The sequence below is a fragment of the Daktulosphaira vitifoliae genome, unplaced genomic scaffold (assembly GCF_025091365.1).
Source record: "Daktulosphaira vitifoliae isolate Bord-2020 unplaced genomic scaffold, ASM2509136v1 Scaffold_106, whole genome shotgun sequence".
NCBI classification, from domain to species: Eukaryota; Metazoa; Arthropoda; class Insecta; order Hemiptera; family Phylloxeridae; genus Daktulosphaira; species Daktulosphaira vitifoliae.
In genome coordinates, this window is record NW_026099675.1 from 1 (window position 1) to 8,992 (window position 8,992).

Below are 8,992 nucleotides of genomic sequence, written 5' to 3' on the forward strand. Positions count from 1 at the left end.
AAGTAAACAAAATTGAAAAAACTTAGAAAATTAGCGATTTTTAAATTTGTAATTTTTTTGGAGGTTTCCCCCATTTACGGGAACGAGGGAATTATTTTCTGTGTCCTTGTGTGATTGTCTGTGATTCACAATTTACAGAAGGGACTAAATTAAATATAAAAATAAGTTAATGTCAATTAAAGTAAAGTTTTCTATCATTTTTAAAAAACAAATCAATCATTAAACATATTCAATTCAACAATAATACAAATGTACGAGGGANATTCAATTCAACAATAATACAAATGTACGAGGGATAAATAAATAGAGTTACCTATTTTCTTATTTTTGAAGCCAAGCTTCTTCTTTAAATTTCTGTAATAGCGCTTTAAAAAATTAGCCATATAACTAAAGTATAATTATTGTTTTTGAACTTTAAATTGAATCTTTATTTTATTTATAAAACACAATGTATAATATTTTATTCGATCTATTAGTCAATAAAACTGTTATTGATTTTAAAGTGTAGCAATATTAAGATCATTGTTAAAAATGTACAAAGTTGCTATATACATTTCTTATAAACCAACCAATAAGTGTAAAGCAATATGTTTATACAGGGTGATTTTTTTATCATAACCCACTCAATTACTTAAATAATAATAATAATTTAAACATTTTTTTTTATTACTGTCTTTAGTTACACATTATTCTTGAATTATTTAATATGTAATACTTTTTAAGTTCATCCCTTATGCCTGGTAAGGGTGTCAACTTTGTTTTTTTAAATGGGAACACATATTTTGAATTTAATAAAATGTTTGGATTTTTAATTCAATAGTAAATGGCATTTGAATTTTTAATGAAACTTAATTTGTTTATTAGATATAAACATTTAAAGTTTCAAATTTTTGAGTTAATATATAGGTATAATACACAAGAGATTACAAATACAGGTAGCTAATTGGTTTTTTATGACATCAATATTAGCAGGTACACAGCATTGTTATTATAAATGGTAGTAAGGTACATTGTTGTGAGTTTATAAATACACTAACTGATAATACAGAAAGTATATCTATTGATAGTCATAATTGATAATAAAGAATCCGTGAATGTGATAGCAATATCATAAAAAATCAATTAGCTACCTGTATTTGTAATCCCTTGTGTATTATACCTATATATTAACTCAAAAAATTGAAACTTTAAATGTTTATATCTAATAAATAAATAAAGGTATATTAAAAATTCAAATGCCATTTGTTATTAAATTAAAAACTCAAACATTTTATTAAATTCAAAATATGTGTTACCATTTAAAAAAACAAAGTTGACACCCTTACCAGGCATAAGGGATGAACTTAAAAAGTATTACATAGTTAATAATTCAAGAATAATGTGTAACTAAAGATAATAATAAAAAAAAAAATTTTTATTTTTATTATTCTGTAAGTAATTGAGTGGGTTATGTTAAAAAAATCACCCTGTATAGTTATTAAACGGGTTTTAATGATGTATACTTATGTAGTATTTAATTATAATGTATAATAATAATATAGCAGTAAATAAAATGGGAAATGGCCGATTTTTTTTTTAAACTGTAGGGGCACATTTTTATTCTATTTTTTCTTTTAGTTGAAATTCCTGTTTGCAATTATATTACTAATAATCAAAATTCAATAATCACTTGAAGCAAATCTTGCTGTAACTATTTCCTCTGACGCCTTCTTCGATGAAATACCGGATACAATTTTATACGACAAAAGTATTCCTTTAATTTATACCCAAAAGATAAGTAAAACGAATTAAAATGAACAAAATAATTATTTAATCGAAAAATACTGCGAAAGTAAATATTCTAATTACTGTAATATTATGGACGAGTCTCTAAAAATATTACAACTAGTAGGAAAAAACATTAAGGAAATCAGTTAAGATATTTTTGAAAAATTTAATAAAATTACTAATAATATTAACAAGACCCAGCACAGGGGGGTCGCGGCACAGTAGTGAAGTGGCATAGTTGGATCAAGTATAATGATATCTGACAGTGATTAAAATCACTATCAAAATAAAACGCTTCGATGCAAATCTTTAGATAGTGTTTAATTTTAAAAAATTGGTGTATTATTCCAAAAGCTACATGATCAGCTAGTTCCTTATTAATATCCTGATTAAGATATAGTATGTCAAATTAAAAAGAGATTATAAAAAATATTATTTCTCATAAAAAATTGTATTGATCCATATATTTTTTAAAAAGTTATAGCACTTTAAGGTAAAAAATGTAAATAATAAAATCGAGAATTTTCACACAAAAATAGCATACGGTAGCCGTTTTAACCATTAAGACAAGTCCAGAGGTCAATTTTTATTTTTTCAATTTGAAGTATATTACATAAGCTTCAATTTAAGATATATATAAAAGTGTCAGACCTTCCGGAACACTTTCAAAAGTAAAGTTGAAAAAGTTATTTTTTTGTGAAAAAGTTGTCATTTTAAATCCCCCCCTGTGGGCAGATAAAGAGTCAAATTTACAAAAAAAATATACCAAATGATAAGTAAAGATATCAAGCATCTATATAAAAAAAAAATTATATTGATATTTTCATTTTTGAAAAAAAATTTAGGAAAAAAAATTGAAAACATTTCGAAAATTAGCGATTTTTAAATTTGTAATTTTTTTGGAGGTTTCCCCCATTTACGGGGAACGGGGGAATTATTTTCTGTGACTTCATCAGGTAATCCTGCAGACTTAAATGATTTCGTAGTAACAGGCATTATAGAGCGCTGAGTAGCAGGTTCTTTATATACCTTATTTAAAGAGCTAGTCTCGGTAAATCCAAAAACATAGTATAATGACTCTATATACTGCAAAATTGAATCCGTGATAGGTGTCAATAAAGAACACTGAGTGGACGTATCTATATACATTATAAAATATATAATAAATGATAGGTAAATACAAGACACTTTTAGTTAAATCTAATTAGTTGTCATTTTAAATCCACTCTGTGGGCAGATAAATGGTCAGATTTATAAAAATAAATATAATAAATGATAGGTAAATACATCAAAAAAAAAAAATATATATATTGATTTGTTCATTTTAAAGAAAGTTATTGCAGTTTTAAGGAAACAAAATTGAAAAAACTTAGAAAATTAGCGATTTTTAAATTTGTAATTTTTTTGGAGGTTTCCCCCATTTACGAGGGAATTTTTTTCAATTTTTGAGGGTAATATCTTCGACTAGATACGATTTGTGATCTTTTGACGTATCATTGAAGGAAATCGATTCGGTGAGAGCTAAGAAAAAGTGGTAACAGACTCAAAAAAAAAAACACATCATAATAAAACTAATAACTTTTCAGCTTCGCATCGAAGCTAAAAGGAAAATAAGAGGTATACAAGTTTTTGGAAATTTCATTCATTTTTGTTATAATGTGGCTACTGACAAACAACTTAAACAATTTTATACTAATGAAGTAGCACTAAAAGAGCAAATTAATAAATTTAAAGACACTTTTATCTCCGACCATTCTGACTTAACAAACATAACCTCAGAACTAAATTCTTACGCAAAGAGTACTAATTCAAAATATAATATGTTAAGAGATTCATTTAAGGAATTGATTAAACATGAAAGCAATAATAACAACTTAATAAAAACCACCAAAAATGAAAATAAATTTTTAGGTATTCAGGAGGTTGTCCATGATATATTAATAGCCTTACTAAGTTTAACTAACAACGAAAGGGACTCAAGCACTCATCTGCACTGTAAATTACACAAAATTCCACTTAGAATAATCAACTCTGAAATCCTCTATACTGATCTCATAAAACTCGAAAAAGTTATTAAAAAAGAAGGTTATGGGTTAGTAATTCTTATAAGTAACTTATCAGTGTATTTACCTATTACAGAATGCCAATTTTCAGAAAATCAAATATTAGTAAAAATAAAAATTCCTATACAAGAGAGCTTTGCAGATGGGAAATTATTCCAATATATACCTGCTCATTTCAAATTTAACGATTGTATATGTCTCATCTATTCAGAAAAAACTTATATCGCAGTCAATTCAGTTAACAACGAACACCGTTTGATATCAGGTCTATCCTTAAGAGACTGCGATCTACCCATAACAGTACTTTGTTTCATTCCAAAATTTTCAACTGATATTACTTTAACACCACAATGCGTTGAAGCTATAATCAAAAATTTACCGCTTAATAAACTTAATAATATTGTTATTTCCAGTGTGTTTAATCAACAAGAAGACGAATCTGTAATAATAAAACAAATAGGAATAAATAAAATTGCAATAACTAACCCTCTCCCAACTTTAAAAATTCGAACATTTAACACTACTCTAACTAACTTAACACTAAATTATAACTACCCTAGTCTAATAAAACTAACCTTACCATGTAATCAAGAATTATTTAAAAATGATGAAATACTTATACCCAAATTGTACCCATGCGAAATAAATAATGTGGGTAAATTACACTAGTTTACAAATAAAAAAAAATTTTCTGACCCATGACTTATGATAGTCATTTTTTATGTAAAATCGTCCACTGAGTCCGAAAATGAAGTCCAAAATACAAAAAGTTGAACAGTTTTTGAGTTATTGTGAAATTAGCGTTTTTCGTGTACCGCGAAAAAACGTTTTCATTATATTCTTAATATCTTTAATTGCATTTAACCGATTTTCATTTTTTTTACATAAAATTAAACAATATTAAATTACCTATAACTTTTATTTTAAACAATTTTTTATTTGACTTTTTTGTCGTTTGCTATCCACGAATTTACCACTGAATTTTTATCATTTTTTTCAAAATGACAGAAAAAATTCAGAGTTTTACGTAAAATACACCAATAAAAAATAAATTTATCAACAATAATTTCAATAGACGTCATACTCTAATACATAACAAAGAAAATGATATATTATTTTGTAAAATTGATAAAAAAATGAAGAAGTTATGCGCGATTGAAAAATAAAACAAATTTCCTAAAATCAGAGTTTTCTAATTCGATGCTATAATTTTTTTTATAAAATATAGGAAAATTACTCACAATACTACTTTTCAAAACAAAATTTCGATTTTTTAAATAACTTAAGGTTATTTCATATAGTTTTATTGGGACATTTTTAAATTGAGTTAATTATACAGTTTGGTGGGGTTGTGATAAATTTTCGCATTTAAAAAAAAATGATAATTCTCTAAAAATATTAAGTAATTTTCTATAGAATTAATAAAATTGAAATTGTTTTTGCATGGATTTAAAAAATTATTTTAAATATAGTAAATTTAACATATAATCGATAAAATAAATAATTAAGTTTTACAAAAAAGAAAACAATTATAATTTTCACTATATTTTTTGTAATTAGTTTTATGATAACCAAAGAATAATTTTTATTTAATTAAAAATAGGACGCATTAGTCTTAATATTTCTTTTATATGTTTCATTGTTTTCTCTTATAAGAAACCAATAATAGTCACCCATCATTGTTTCATCCCAAAACCCATAGTAACGACATTCTATATCATTTATTTGTTGATAAAAACGTTCACCATGCTCATCGCTTTCATTTCCAGATTTTCAGGAAAAAATCTAAGTGTGCATGAAGAAAATGTATTTTCAATGACATGTTCACCCCTATTTCCGATAAAATTAAAAATATACATGTTTCTTTTATTCAAAAAATAATAAAATTATAAAATGTACTGTTTACCTATTTTTGAATAGTTTATCAATAAATCGTCTACTATTTCTCTATAATTTAAAATTTTGAAGTTTCCTAAAAAAGAATATACAACCAAACGAAACGAGTTTGGTTGTAAACGCATCGGACAAATGTGGAAACACAGTTTTCAAATAAGTAAAGGAATTTCCATTTTTATTTAAAGCTTTAACAAAATTTTTAAAAAGTCCAAGTATAATATGTAAAGGTGGCAGGATTATTCTATTTATATCAACAAGAGGATTGAATTTGACATTTTCTTTGCCCACTGTTAAGTTTACTCAATCTGGCCAATATTTTCGTGTTTAATGTTCTTGACGTGCTCGACTATCCCATGTACACAAAAAACACATGTATTTTGTGTATCCTTGTTGCAAGCCAGTTACCATTGCAATGACTTTAAGGTTTGCCCAAATTTTCCAATTGTGTTGATTGTAGTTGATTAGAGAAAGTAATTAGAGATAGCCATTGATTCATACGATTCTTTCATATTTACAGCATGCGCTAATGGAATTGAAAGTTTGATGTTTCCTTGTGCAGTAAAACTGCTTTCAGACTTAGTTTATTGATATCAAAAAACAAACGCCATTCGGTTGGATCATATGGCTCACCAAATTCTTTAAACAAACCGTAAATGTCGTTACAATAACAAACAATTTTTTTTTTTTTATATAATATTGAGCATAATATTTCTGACGACTTCTGTAAAATGTAACTTTTACTTGTGATTTTAATCAATTTTATTCTTGCAATCTTGACGCCAATAACTCTGATTTTTCCTTTGAGAGTTTCAAATGTCTTATTAAATCATTAAGTTCAGTTTGGGTAAAAAGCTTCGGAATTTTTTCATGTTGAAAACTAATGTCAGTCTTACACTCGGCATGATTACTTGGTTCGGGCGATTCACTATATTCTTTTTTCCTTTTGGAAAAACAGGATATTTAACTGAGAGTGAATGTGGAACTGGTTTTGACATGATGTTTACATTTTAGGAAATTTGTTTTATTTTTCAATCGCGCATAACTTCTTCATTTTTTTATCAATTTTACAAAATAATATATCATTTTCTTTGTTATGTATTAGAGTATGACGTCTATTGAAATTATTGTTGATAAATTTATTTTTTATTGGTGTATTTTACGTAAAACTCTGAATTTTTTCTGACATTTTGAAAAAAATGATAAAAATTCAGTGGTAAATTCGTGGATAGCAAACGACAAAAAAGTCAAATAAAAAATTGTTTAAAATAAAAGTTATAGGTAATTTAATATTGTTTAATTTTATGTAAAAAAAATGAAAATCGGTTGAATGCAATTAAAGATATTAAGAATATAATGAAAACGTTTTTTCGCGGTACACGAAAAACGCTAATTTCGCAATAACTCAAAAACTGTTCTACTTTTTGTATTTTGGACTTCATTTTCGGACTCAATGGACGATTTTACATAAAAAATGACCATCATAAGTCATAGGTCAATTTTGTTGTAAACTAGTGTTATTAATTAGACGTGTAATTCCGATGTCATAGACTAATATACAGTCACTTAAAATACAGCATGAGGAACAGAGTAAAAAAATATATTTTGCAAACTTAACAGAAATCTTAGACAGAGACTGGGTAAATAAAATACCAAATTTTCACATTACAAAACAAATGCCAAATCCAGAAAAGTTCTTTAATGACATCATTTTAAAACAAATATAACACCTTTTATAGATGAATTTCTTGGGGATATAATATATCTATCATGGCTGACAATATTATCATTGGTCATAATTTTTTTGTGTTGCAAAATATATCCTATAATAAAAATGGATATGATTTTAGTGCCACCTCCAGTTCCAAGGAGACAATTCTAAATACTTATCATATATTAACTTATTGCTCATATGAAACATACAAACTACTCTAACATTAATTTAAGCTAATAAATTTTATTTTTCACAGGTAAAACTCGTTAAACTAACTTATAACTTTCTACTGACTCTTTTATTCTTTTACTACAACTTTTTACAAAATGGACAATAATTACAAATTTTATATTATAGATTTTGAATTTGGAATGTTAAGAAGATATGACATTGTCTTAGTAAGTAGAGCCATATCAGGTAGTTTAGACCAAGATCAAATAATAAAAGTAGAAGGGACACCATTAATACTGGGTAAAAAGTACACACAACTATTAACGAAAAGTCTCTGGTCACCTTTTGTTAAAGGGGTAATGAAAATATTCAAAGGAAAAGAGTAAAGGGCCTACCCTCTCTTAGCAGAACTCATGACGGCCAATTCGCAAGGACTGACACACTTAACCACGATTTTATTTACAGGATAATTTTGAATAATTCAGAAATTCCAGTAAAAGTAGTTTTCGAGGGAAATACGAACGGTGAAATCTTAAAAAGACTTAAAATAGCTGTTACTATTCTTAACATTTCTGCAACGGAGGATAAAGATAATAGAATAACATTTTATCTAACATTAACAAATCTAAAATCAAGGGAACTTTATTTTAAGCAGATGTTAGGGATATGTTACAAAAATGGAAACATGTTAAGCCTGGGGAAAATGCATTTTTTTATTTGTGAAAACAAACATGGGGTACAAAACTATCACGATCCAAGGTATGACGTCAGAATAACTAAGTGCGTTTTTGACCATATTGCGAAAAGATTGAAAATTAACAACCTCATAGGTTTACTAGAATTATACACTCAAACACTTAACAGAAAATGGCACAGCCCACTAATGTGAGATATTTGTCAATTGAACAAAAACAAAAAATTGAAAAAAGCTTATACAAATCAACAAAACCCAAAAGGAAATGGCCCACTCACAAACAAAGAAATCAGACAAAAAATTAGCAAAATAAGTGAAAAGACTATTGTGCGACCTAGAAATTAATCGTAAAGAACAAGAAGCCATTCAACAAAGTATAAAGTAATAACAGTAATCAACAACAAAGAATATATGTAAAAAAAAAAATAATAAAAAAATGTATAATAATTATGTATTTTAGAATAAGGGAGAAATTAGATTAAGAAAATTTGAGGGCTATATGAATCATAAGTAGAGTTAAAAATACTGGGATATAAACTTTATTATTATTTTTTTATTTCTTTTGGAAAAAAAAAACATTAACTCTGATACAATACACAAAATAATACTCATTCCATTATAAAGGAAAAAAAGGGAAAATCCTTATAAAATAGTATGCTACTAAGTACCACCAAAAAAAAAAAAAAAAAA